This window comes from Cavia porcellus, unplaced genomic scaffold (genome assembly GCF_034190915.1).
Source record: "Cavia porcellus strain 051 isolate PalLab524CR breed Dunkin Hartley unplaced genomic scaffold, mCavPor4.1 scaffold_9, whole genome shotgun sequence".
In the NCBI taxonomy this organism is placed as follows: Eukaryota; Metazoa; Chordata; class Mammalia; order Rodentia; family Caviidae; genus Cavia; species Cavia porcellus.
This window is the reverse complement of record NW_026947492.1, coordinates 21,200,470-21,213,874: the sequence shown is the minus strand read 5'-3', so window position 1 is coordinate 21,213,874 and position 13,405 is coordinate 21,200,470.

Genomic DNA, 13,405 nt, shown 5'->3' with positions numbered 1-13,405 from the left:
TATAATCACCCATGGGCAATGTTTTACAAGCTCCATAAGAGAGGCAAAGCAAATTACAAGGAAAAAAAATTGTCCTCCACTTCATACATTCATAAAATAAAAATGCTTGTTTAACTAAGATTTATTAGTTGGAATAAAAGAAAAAATGAAGAAAAGAGTAATCTTTTCTCATGTCTATTTCTTGTAATCTGACCAACTACTTTGACGATAACACTACACAATATATCAACCAATTTTAATCTACTATTATTTTGTTTTGAAATTAGGGTTATGGTGAATTCTTTCTTTCTTATAGTGAATTCAAATACAGAGAAGAAGCACTTTGTTATAATCAATGATGAAACTCACATCAACATTCACCACAGCCTTATTATTGTATATTATAACCTTCTATGAACAAAACTCTTCCCCGACACGGTTAGCTCCTTAAACCCAGGACTGTATTTTATCTCTTCACGTAAGGTCTGGTCCCACAAAAGAATTTAGTAGAAAATTTTCCTCAGATGTACAAATAGGAAAGAAAAAAGGAGAAGAAAGATATTATGGTTGATACACTGGGTCAACTTGAGCAGTTTAGCAGTTTAATAGTAAGAGGCTCAGCAGGGAGCCGGGATCCTCACTTTGTAAATACCTTCAGTCTGTGCAAGAGGAGGGAACAGAGATTTTGTGAGTGCTATGTCTCCCCTGGGGGGCGGGGGTAGCCTGTATACAATATAAGGGAGGAAAAGAGGTTCCTCCCTTTCACTCTCTCTCCACACCCTGGCTGCTTTTGCTGGCTGCTGCCTTGAAGTGTTGCCCCGGTGCCCTGCCACCCTGCCCTGGAGCCAGCTGATTATGGACTGAAACCTCCACAAACAGTGAGCTAAATAAACCCTTCCTTCCTTCCTTCATTTTGGGGGACAGGTTATTTTGTCCCAGCAATGAGAGAAAAGTAACTAAGGCGAAAGGTAAGGGTCGTTATATAAAAGTTTCTCACCATCCAGTGAAAGATCAGGCATGAAGCAAACTACAGTTGAAGGCAGAATAATGGGGCTAAATGGAAGCATAAAACTTTCCTGTGTAGTGCACGAGACATTATTTATTCTGCTGGGGAAAAGATTTGATAAAGTTTATGAAGAATCAGACTTTTGAGCATTCCCATAGAAAGTGAACTCAGCCACCCTAAAGGAAGAGAAGGTCTTCAGGCAGGAGAGAACAATGCACATTACATTTAGCCTTCAGATGCTCTAAGACATCGTCTTCCCGGCTTACACATGGCGCAGGGTGGTCCCAGAGGTCCAAGGAAGCCTTCTGTCCTCCACCTTCATAAAAAGATCGCTCTCACATGCGCCTGAGATTTCTTTGTAAAGAAGGAAGTTTTTCCATCCATAATTAGAGATTACATTTAAAAGGCAAATGTCCCTTGGAAAAGAACAAAGCAGTTTGTAGTAAAGAGTACAGGACTCAGACTTTCTCAGAAGCAAACTGCAGCAGAAGAAATAGAGAGGGGAAGTAAAATGGAAGCACTGGAGGCCGCCAGTCCCAGCGAGACCAGGGAGAAGGATGCCACGTTCTCTGCTCAGACAAGGAAAGAGAAAGCCCTGCACGGAAGCTTGTATGTCTCCTGCAGGGCTGGGAGTCCCTGGTGATAATCCTCTGCATGCCAGGCATTTCTGCTGGAAAGTACAACAAGGAAATATTGGCCAGTACTCTGCCTCCATGATCTCATGCCTGAGTTTCAGAAGACAAAACTGAGTTTAGGAACATGGCTTGGATTCTGAATCTCACCATGTTAGTGATGACCAGCCTTTTAGTAAAAATCAAACCAGCTCATGAAAGTAAGTGTTTTGGTTTAGTAAATCATTTGTGCTATGTCACGATAACACTATAACACAAATCCAGGGACATCAAAATAAACTTTTATCATTGTTGCGGACCATGGGGTGACAGTTAATTTTATGCACCAATTCAGTAGGGTTGTGATGTCCAGTTGTTTGGTCAAACACTAGAAGTTACACTGAAAGGATTGAGTTTTTGATTTTTTTTTTAGATATGGATAACATTTATAATCAGTACACTTCAAGGAAAGCATATGACCTTCTGTAATGTGGGCAGGCTTCATCCAATTAATTGAAAGCCCCGATAACAAGCACTGAAGTTTTCTGAAGAAGAAAGAATTCTCAGTGCAATATAGAAACCTTTCATTCTATCCTTGCAAATTTCATACCTGTCAGTTCCTGCAGCTGTGTGAGCCAAATCCTTAAAATCCGTGTGAGTGCACATGCATAGATGTGCGATATATATGATGTTTCTGTATTTGCTGTGTTTCTCTATAGATCCTGACATATCTGGGCAAGGCTAGAAGCCTTATAAGTCTCAGCAGAGCTCCCCAGTGCACTAATACCTGTTGTTTTGCTTGTCTGCATAGGTCTCTCTCAGGTCTGGATGACAGATGCCTGTGACCAGCCCCTTCGGCTCTAGGAAGCTGGCTCAGGCTGGTTTTCAGGGTAGGACAAGGGTGTTTCACACCAAAAGAGGAGAAGCAAAAGACAGACAGGAAGACCTCCTGAGGTTGAGACTGAGAATCGACCCCACCATTTCCTCCACATTCACAAAACCCAATTTAGAATAAAACGCTGGGGAAACAGACTTTATTCCTGGATGGGAAGAGTAACAAAGTCATATCAGGAAAGGTGTGAATCCAGCCCACCCATTAACTGGGAACATCAGTAAAGTCAAGCTACCATTTTTATAAAACAGGACAGCAAAGTCTTAATAATAATGCAATTATTATAACTGCAACTTAACTTGATAACTACTGGCCCCTTATAGATGAGTAAGAGTCTTTCTTGAACGATATTTACAGTTTGGCTATTAAAACAAGTAAGCGTTATCAAATCAAAGCATCCTGAACATATTGACATAGTGGGTATACAGTTCTGTGTACTGAAGCAATCCTCAGAAGTTCACAAAGCATTTTTACATTCATTATCTGCTTTGATACATAACACCAAGGAAATACTAAGTATGGATGAGAGGCAAAAGAAAAAAGTGGGGAGGAAAGGGTGAACAAACGAGCAACCTGAAGTTTAGAAGTACTTTGGCTTGGAGACAAATGCTAAGGTAAGTATTTCACTGGAGAGTCCTCTGAACCAAGGGGACAAATCCGAATTGGATTCAGAGATGGATAGCAAGTAGGTGAAGATGACAGATGATCTAACGAAGAATATATGGCACCGATGCCTAGAACAAGAGAGCAAAACAATATCTTTGGAAGATGAATGTGAGGAAGAAAGTCTTTGTAGGTGAGAGCAAAAGTATATTAAATGTGGATATATTTTTATTTGTTTAGAATATATTTCTTTCTACTTCTCTCCCTTTTCAGAGAAAACAGGAGCTGTGGCCAGGGAACAAAGTGAGGCAGGACAGAGAGTAAAGCAGAAAAGAACAGGAAAGAAAGGCACACAGTGGCTCACCTGCAAATTATTCTGTAGCCCCATCAACAAGGCCAGACTGAGGTCAGTGCAGAGTGGGGTGAGCCATGAGTGGGGACTTGTCACCTCAGAGCCTGTGAACCTGATGTAGGATGTGACTGGGAAAACAAAAGCAACCCTGAGAGAGTCACAGTCAAGTTTCCCTCTGCAATGACAGGAGACTTTGTGTTAAGACTTTGAACATCAGTGCCCTGGTTGGCGTGATCATGAAACTTCCTAACAGCCATCCACAGAACAAGGTCAAGAGGTAACAGCATACCCACAGTGGAGCTCTCTGATCACAGCACGCAGGCTCCTCCAATTGCTTGGGAACATGGGGGTAGGAGTTTGATATTTATTAAACATCAGCATGCCCTCTAACAGAGCTCCAGTCCTTGTGAAAGCTCAAGTCCCAGCCCAGACAAACCTTAACAGCAAAGAGCAAAAAGGGAGGCACAGTCTGGGTGTCACCGTGACCACACTGTCAAGCTGATCTTTCAGATCACCGTAAGCCTAGGAGTCTGCAGTTAGATTGGGACACTCTAATAACCATCTTCTTTCTGGAAACTTTCCGAAGTCAACTGTCAGAGAAAAAGCTAGACAATCCAAATCGAATGAGGATCTGTCTAGAGTGAAGAGTGCAAAGAAAGACAGGAAATCAGTGATGTTTGAAGGTTGTGAGAGCCACGGCCCACCTGTCTCAGCACCTTTGCCAGTCACGGGCATTTTTAAAAAGAGGAGACTGACTGTGGCAGAAGGAAGAAAGAGTTAGATGAAGGGAAGCCAGATGAAAAAGTTCATAGAAGAAAGCCCAAAGAATGTAAAATAGCTTTTTGTCAAAGTGGATCCACTACTACAGACCAAAATAACTATAAGTACCACCTGATAGCTAGTGGGGAAGACCATCAAGTGGACACTGAAGAAATCAGTGTGAATGCCAGCTCTGCCACTTATTAGCTATGACTTCATGTCCTTGAGTATCAGTTTCCCCCTCATAAGCAGAATAACAATCCCAACTCACATAATTATTGTGAGCATCAAAAGAGAGAAAGTCTTCAGATGTGTCCAGGAACCTACAAATGTAGCTATTGAAATGTTAATGTCCATAATTGGTATGATCATCATCTTTGATAAAATGGTGATTCTGGCACAAGTATTTGCAAATTCATTAAAAGCCGTGAAAATGCTGAGGTTATCATTCTAGTCACTGCGGGGAGCTGTAGTAGTCTAGAGCTGTCAAAAAGAAAATTATAGAAATGTGACTCAGGTAGGTCTGCCCTCCTCCTCTAAAGCTGATAAGAAAAATGAAAAACGGGCTGTATCCTTAGCAGGAGCGTCCGTTTTACTGTCTTCAGAGTAAATATTCATCCTTTCCAACTATCAAAGCTGTTCTGAGACAAAGCAGAGATCAAGTTTATCTCTTGGGCTTTTAATATCCCCCATTTGTATGGACTGAAAAATTGAGGTGCACAGAAGAAAGCCAAGCAGTTTGCATCTGCACTGCATGCGTGCCTGCTACAAGCAGCCAGGACTTTTCTGAATGTCTTCAGAAGGCTAAAGCTCAGAAAACACAGAAAAGATGTAAAATATTAAACAAATAAAGAACAAGTAGGGAAAAGAAAAAGACTGTATTCTGAGACAGATTTGCAAAATAAGAGAGATAAATTCTGAGAATGAAACATGTTGGGAAAACAAGACAGATGCTGAAATAAATATGAAAAGAAGATAAATTTCCTCTTATAGAAATATAGGAAGTCAAACTCTAAAATGCTAGACCACATTGGAAAGAAAGGTAAAACTGGGGAGGTAAGATAAACAGCAACGGACAATAAATCACAGAAATAACAGTTCTGAGAATTATTGTGAATCAAACACATCCCACAAAGTAAGCTTGCAGGAGTAAGACAAATGCAATGTGACTAAAAAATACAGATACAGTGACAAGGATGGAAGTCACTGTTAGGAAGATAAATACCCAGAGCAGCACTGATGCCCTGGCCTGCCGTGGGGAATACAATTTACATGCATTTCCCTACCTTCTGCCTCCTGAGTTGTTCCCCAATCTCTTCCTATTGAGTACAGAAATGGAGGTCACCTCTCCCTCCCCTGACGGCGGCTTCCATTATTTTGTAAGTGACAGCTAGCACAATCCCCTGAGGAGACACACTCCTCTCCTTCTGTCACTGATGACTTCTTCCTCTGTAGAACCTGGAGCTCTGTCCTCTTCTTCCCAAATCCAGGCTTTGTTTCATGAGGGCAGCAGCTCAGGTGATGCCCGCCATGGTGACATCACACAACTGGCCAACGTTTCCCCGAGCACTCTGTCACTGCCTTAGCATAAGGCCATCAAAATCAGGCTTTCCATCAGAGCTCATCACCAGAGCTTCACTGTGACAACCCTAGGGCACAAAGGGGGATAACAGCTTGTCACAATAAAATTAAGGTCGGCATCAATGTTAGATGTACTAAGGCTGGAAATTCTGTAGCAGTGTAGACTATTTGACCTTGAACCAGTGATATAAACCTTCATCTCTGAAATGGAAATAATACTTAATATCTGACATAATGTAAAAAAATACATGTGTGAAGCATTAACTGTTCATAGGACTCAAAAATGATAGTTTGCACTGCAATGATGATTTAACACAGTCATAATCCTCTCTTAAATGTAGATCTGAATGCCGAGGTGTTGGAACTTTACTACCACAGAAGAGGTAAAAACTGCAAAGATGGGTACGGGAGGAGACATGCTTCACCTCCCAAAGCAGAAATAATCTCTGCCTAAGGAAACAGGCAAGCACGCTGGAGCACAGTGATACTATTCTGCCTAACTTCCACATCACACATTACAGATTTACTGGGCTCTTTTATTCAAGAGAGGACTTAGACTTCAGATACCAGGCATAAATAACAGGATGCAAAATTACTGTCTTTATGGAACATATCTTTACTTTACCAAATAGGTTCATATCCATCACCTAACATGATCTCTACTATTCTACAGAGTAAACAGAGCAAAAATGATTCATCTCCTCATACATGAGGGAGCTGGGGCCCAGAACGGGTGTGGCCTGTTTGAGGCACTAAGGTCAGGTATTCAGTAGGTGGCACCCAGTAAACGACTGTATATTCACAATAGGACTATGACCCCTCCTAGCCAATGCCATTCTTCAAGAAGCAGAACTGCCCATACTCATGCTTCATCAAGAGGACCATAGAGCTGAAACTTACCTCATACAATTGAATTTTTCTTGAGAGAAGATAATATACAACCACTGAGTGAGGGATCAAATCCAGTTAGCACAGTAATGGAGAGCACAGCAATCCCTTCCCCTCCTGCCCCTCAAACCAGTAGCAGCAGATCACCTGTGTGCTTAGAAAAACACAGAATCTTGAAGTCCACTGCAGGTCCACTGAATCGGAACCTGCCTTTCAACAAAATCCTAAAGTGATTTGGATTAAGGTTTGAGAATTCTTGATCCCAGAAGAAGTCATTTTGCCATTGGTACAGTTCTGAATTAACCTCATTGGGGAAGAGTTTACTTTCCACTGGGGGACAAGTGGATGGTTTCTAGGGTCTCCCTGAGTAATCATCTACACTCACCCCTTCCCCTGAGAGCACACCTTATCAGCTGCCTGTATCATCCGTCCTCCTCAATGCCTGTGACATTTCAAGACCATAATTAGGGAAAACTTGGCTTCAGAAACAGACTCCAAAGAGATAAGAAGGGCATGAACTAGACTTAACCTAGATCATTTTAAAGATCCCCTGAATACCCAAAAATCCTGTGGTCATATATTTTTATGGTATATTCTTGGTTTGAGGTCTTTGTTCTAAGTCACATTCAAAAGGCTCTTTGCTTGCCCTCCTCTCTGACACTTCCTACCTGTTGACCTATTTACATGGGGATAAATTTACTCGCAGAGCTGAGCGCTCCCCTGACTGCTTCTATCCTTTATTTGGTGAAGTCACTCAACAGCACTGTCTCTACATGGTTATTCCTTTGAACTGCTAAAGTGAGGGTCTGCAGGAATGATTGCTTCAGAATATTCTTGGGAGAGGCAAGCTCAGTCTATGACCCAGTTTCATTTATTTAGCAAAAAAGAGCGGCTTTACCTGGCTCATTCCCCTACTGATGTGGGACCACATGACATCATGCATGGGGAGGACTCCTAGGGTCTCACACAAAAGCACACAGTGATTGAATGGTATTATTATCCTATCGCCCCTCATTTGAAATAAATGGCTCTTTCAAATGCAAGAACAGCTGCTCCCAACAGCGGCTCCTTGCAATGAATTTGTGTTTTCCACTTTCCCATTCCCTTGTAGCTTTCGTGTCCTTGCTTAAGCTGAGGCTCACCTTCACCATTGTGAAAACTATGGGACTCTCACTATGAAATGGGCAATTCATTCTGTGCCATCCACCCTCAAATAAAGCTCACAAAGAGAATGCACACAGTTCTCACACCTAGATCCCCAAGGTCACTGCCTGAGAGTATCCTGCAGCATAGCTTTATGATGTCCTCCTGTAACACAAGCAACCCCACAGGTGCCACCCTTGGGCCCAGTAAGGAGCCATGGCATGCAGTGAAAGGCAACACAACATGGCAACTGCATGTGCTCACCACTGAGGAGAAGGTCCAAACCCCTAACTAAAAAGGGAAGAGCCCATGCTTATTTTCCATGGTGTATTCCATATCATAAAATAATTGGTGTCTGTGATACTGTGATTTATAATAAATGTATATTTTGATCTTTACTCCCTTTCTAGCAACTTCTCCTAAAATCTTTAGATTTGTGATATAAGAAGTGTCTTTTTCTTTTTCTTTGTTTGTTTGGTTTGGTTTGGTTTGTTCTGGTTTGTTTTTGATACTGGGAATCAAACTCACAGCCTCACACTTGCCAGGCAGGTGCTATGCCACTATTTGCCCAGCCTCAGTGTCTTTTTATATGCTAATAAAGGATAGCTGGGGTCTTCTGGACAGCTGGACCAGAGTAGCTGCCACCAGAACCAACCCTGTGATGAGAGGCTTGAAACTTTCAGCTACACTGCCCTGGAGGAGAGAGAGGCTACAGGCTGAGGTGCTCACTGTTGGCCAATGATTTAATCAATCACACCTATGTAGGGAAGCATCCTTGTGAAAACTCAAATGCCAGGGCTTGGAGAGCAATCCTGATTGCTGAACAGGTGAGGCATTTAGAAGGTGAGGTGCCCCAAAAGCACCAAATCTCCACATCCCTTCCCTCATCCTTTTCCCCACGAACCTCGCTGCACATCTGTATCCTATGTACTATCCCTTATAAGAAAATGGGAAAATCCAGATGGTAAAATCCAGAAGAGGTCAATGGAAAACCCAATTTATGCCAACCACTCAGAAATTCAGAAACCCAGACTGGCATCTGGAGTGGAAGGCGGTGTCGCAGACTGAGCCCTTCACCTGTGGGATCTGCTTCTAACCCAAGGAACACAGTGCCAGAACAACTGAGTTATAGGGCATTCTGTTGATATTCATTGGATTGCCTGGTACAGTAGAAAGAAAAATGAAGTATTGAGAGTATTATGGTGAGAATGCAGCATTATTTCTGTTATACAGTGCCAAAAAAGAAAACAGAATCCACAAAGGATAATTAATACTTCATGAATTTTATTCTCTTTTCAAGCCAACCATTCCTTTTTCTTAGTCTTCTTCTTCTTCTTCTTCTTCTTCTTCTTCTTCTTCTTCTTCTTCTTCTTCTTCTTCTTCTTCACTCTGCTAACCTTCTTGGAGAGCTTTATCAGAGCTAACTGAGCCCTTATCCTGCTCTTCCTTGTGATAACCATTGGTGGACAGGGCCTGGGCCCAACCAAACTCAGCAAAACCCAGGGCAGCAGTTCTCACTAACTCTTCCCAATCAAGGCTCCCCAGTGGAAATTCTTTCTGCTTCATGTATCACTCTGCATGTCCCCTCTAACACTGGAGCATGTCATTTACCTCCACATACACAGTCATCTTCACATTTAAAGTCTTTAAATTACACCTAATATCACTAACCTATCCACCACTTTTTGTATGCCCTTTACAGTGAAACTCCCCGGAAGTCCTATCTTCAACTTCTCTTCTAGTCCTTCTGGGCTATTTTTCTGATCAAACTCTTGCACTCTCTGCCCACCTCTACTAAAACTGCTCTTGTTGAAGTGAACAGCAATGAACATCTAGTTCAAGCCAGCTTGTAAGGTTTACTTCTCATTTTACTTGTTCTGTTGACAGCACCAGATAGGCTTGATCCCTTTGTCCTGATTGATATACTTTTCCCATTGGCTGCACGGACTCCAAAGAACACAGCTGATGTTCTTGCTATCTCCCTGGTGGCTCCTCCTACATCCCTTTAGGCTCCTCCTAGGTTCACTGATCTGTAGACGCTTAGAGTTTAGTGCCGCAGAACCTGAGCTTTATTCCCTCTGTGCTCTCCTTCCACACCTTTGCTTAGTAATCACATCTATGTCGTGGCCTTCAGTGTTACGTTCATGTGGCTGATCCCCAAGTGGACACAGACAGCCGACATCTACACGTAACTCCACAGCTGGAATATTCCATAGGATCTCAAACTCAATACATCCAAAAACAGTGTCTCCATCTCCTCCTCAAAGCCACACTGTGCTCGTTATTCTCCTTTCAGTTCATAGAAACGCATCCTTTATCTGCTCAGGCCAAAACCCAGCTTCCTCCATGACTTCTCACACCTCACAGCCAGGCTCACAGAGCTTCTGTTTTATTTACCCTCAAAGTGTTGAGAATGTGACCACTTTTCACCAGCCACTGTTCCCACCTTGGCTCACTCTTCACCTTCTGAAAAATCTCTGAGTGTCTGTTCCTGCCCTCTATGGTGCAAAAACAGCCACAGAGATCCTTTAAAATATTTTGGAAATTTTTGCCGAAATCTCTTAATGGCTTTCTGTCGATGTCGCTCCTGGCCTGCAGGAGGAACACGCGACAGATTCTGACAGTGTGCAACCTTGCCTTTATTTGTCTCCACGTGGGCCCCGCGAGGCCTCCTCTCTGTCACCAGCCCTTTCTCGCCGGTGGACTTTCTCTATCTCTCTTTGTGCTTCCTCTCGTGGCGGGAAAGGCATTCACTTTTATAGGGCAACAGTAGCCAATCAGTTCAAAGCGCACGATGCGGGCTGACTGGCTAACATCAGCTGTTGCTAGGCAGACTATCTTACAGAGCGGGTTGTTTAAGTCGCCAGCACAATCAGGGGGCAGGAAGCAGGCGCCAACTTGACTCACTCAATGGGAGGGGCAATCTAGCTCAGGCTCCGCCCCCACCCACAGGCCCTACGTCCGCCAAGTAAGGCGACTGGTGTCGGCGGCTCCCAACATCTCCCCCTATTTTATTTACTTTGAATGAATGTATGCATCGCAGCCCGCCCTGGATCGAGTGCAGAGGCTTATGCCCTGTGTTGAGGCCCACCGTAGGCCCTTGGCTTGGACCCTGGTCGGCCGTCCCCGGGTCCACCAAGGCCTTGAGACCCTCGTCCTTTTTCCAGGGCCAGGAGTGAACTGGACGGAACCTGGATGCACATAGGCATGCACTCATGCCCCTCCGTGCGATCCCCTCGGAGAGACATCTAGATCTGGGCAGATTCTAGTAATCCAGCGGCTTTCGTGCAGTATGGGGTAGGGCCTGGCTTAGGTCGAGTCGTGCTGGGGAGGCACGCTCTTACCCGTCATTGACTCACCTACCCTGCTGTGTAGTGTCAATAGGGAAGGAGTGCGGAAGACCCGCCACATCTAGACCCGGTCGTAGGCCAGTCGAGCGAGCCATGCGTAAGCCTGGGGGTCATTGTGCCCATCACGGGCTGCTGCCAGGGCCGCGTGGGCAACCAGGCGTACTTGACGCCGGGCCGCCGCAAGGCGCCCATTAATAAATGATGTGACCCATCGGAGCAAGCATGGTCCTATAAGTAAGAGCAGAAGCAAGGAGCACAGGGGACCTAACAATGGTAAAATATAGGGGAGCAAGCCATTCCAGGCTCCCCAAAAGGGGTTGTCTTGTAGTTCTTTTCTTCTCTTTTCTAGGTCTTCTTGCAGTTTCTTTAATCGGTCTCGAACGATTCCAGACTTGTTGGCATAAAAGCAGCATCTTTCCTGTAAGGCAATACAGATACCTCCCCTCTCTACAGTGAGTAGATCTAGGCCCCTTCTATTCTGCAGAACAACCTCTGCAAGGGAATCAATTTGATCTTGTATCTCCTGAAGGGTTCTCTCAACTATAGACATGTCTTCTATCAATTGCTTGGATAACTGAGTATATTTGGTTAATGAAACTCCTAGGCCCGCAGTCCCGGCGGCCAGGGCTCCAGTTATCCCCAGACCAGCCAAGAGAGGTAAAATCAGTACATCTCTCTTATGTCTTTTTATAAAGGTGTCCACAGCTGGGATGGGCATGGGTTGGTCCCCAGGGACAATACCAATGTCAGGCAACAAGTAAGCTAGGCCACATAGGCCGGTCCAATTACTGGGCAGGTAGGTATAAGCATGACCATTGCCACAAGCAAATACTTTGCCAAAGGGGGCACATAGCGGCGAGCTACTACTTACATTGGTTATGGACTCACACGAGGCGACTGCCAGCGCTCCAACAACAATATCATAACTATTATTTTGTGGGTACTTTTGGAAACAGGATGCGTTAAACTGTCCCATAAACTGGACCCGAAATGGAGGCCCATGTGAACAATTATAGGGTGTGCTATAATTGTAAGGTTCACTTTCATAGTCTCTAAACGGCATGGCCAGCGGCCATGATTCTCCCATCATCATACACAGCCAACAATCGGAGGCCAGCCCTGGGTCAGTAAGATTGAGTGCTTTGTGGGTAGCCTCTAATATGGATTCAGTAGCGGGGTCAAGGTTAATGCCTCGGGATTTTGGGCGTAGGAGTGGATGGTAATTGACTTCAGGGAACGGATTTAATTGTTCCCATCGCTCGATGACCTGTTCCTGCCGGTACTGGTCTTGGACCCCTCCACCGTCAGAGATGTGAACGGGAGCGGTCATAGACCAACAGACCGTTTCTCCAACCTCTCCATTACAACCCGACTGCATGAATGGAGAACTGCCTACAGCAGCGGGAATATGGTTAGGGGCAACAGGGCTTTTAGTTGTAGTTAGCGTTGCCATCCAATAGGTTGTACTCTTAAGTTTGCATTGTTTTGTCTCTGTATAGCATGTAACATGCATGGATTCCTCAAACTTAGTGCAGGGACATGTGGCGAGATCACCAGGCCCTGAGGGACTCACTTTAGGCTTAAGTATGCACTGATAGGATGGTTGACTAAATCCTCCTGCAGTGGAGGGGTACACAACTGAGAATGCTGTTTTATCCCCACAATCGGTCCCTGGTCCTTTTTTGGCGCTAGGTGGTATACTGCTTACCGTGCCACCTCCGCAATCGCACGGACTGCCAAGAAGGCTCGTGCGAAGATCTATTCCAGAAGCGGGGCCCCCCAGCCCCGCATGTACCATACTTATCCTGAGGAGTGCTAGGACAACGCCCCCAACGAAAAAAGCAGCCTTTTTCGGGTTCATCTGGCTGTCAGGCCTGCTGCTGGTCTCCGGCAGGACAGGATTAGTCTTCAGTCGAAGGGCTTGTCGCACGCGTCAGTCTTTCTGGGACCCACAATGGTTCTCGTCCCGGTTCCTGCGGGAAAACACAAACCGCACCTCGGTTCCAGCTGACTACCGGATCCGGGCCCATCCATTGTCCCGTCAGGACATCTTTCCATTTTACCCATCCCTTATTGCTAGGAGATGGATTACAATGCTCCATAGCCGGGGGGTGGTTGTTATTGTTCAGGTTTAAAAAATTGTATGTGAATAGTGCCATGGATAGCCGTGCCTTTGGGGGCAGGCCCTGGCCTACTCCCCCTTTTTGTTTACATAAGATTTCTTTGAGGCTTTTATGAGCT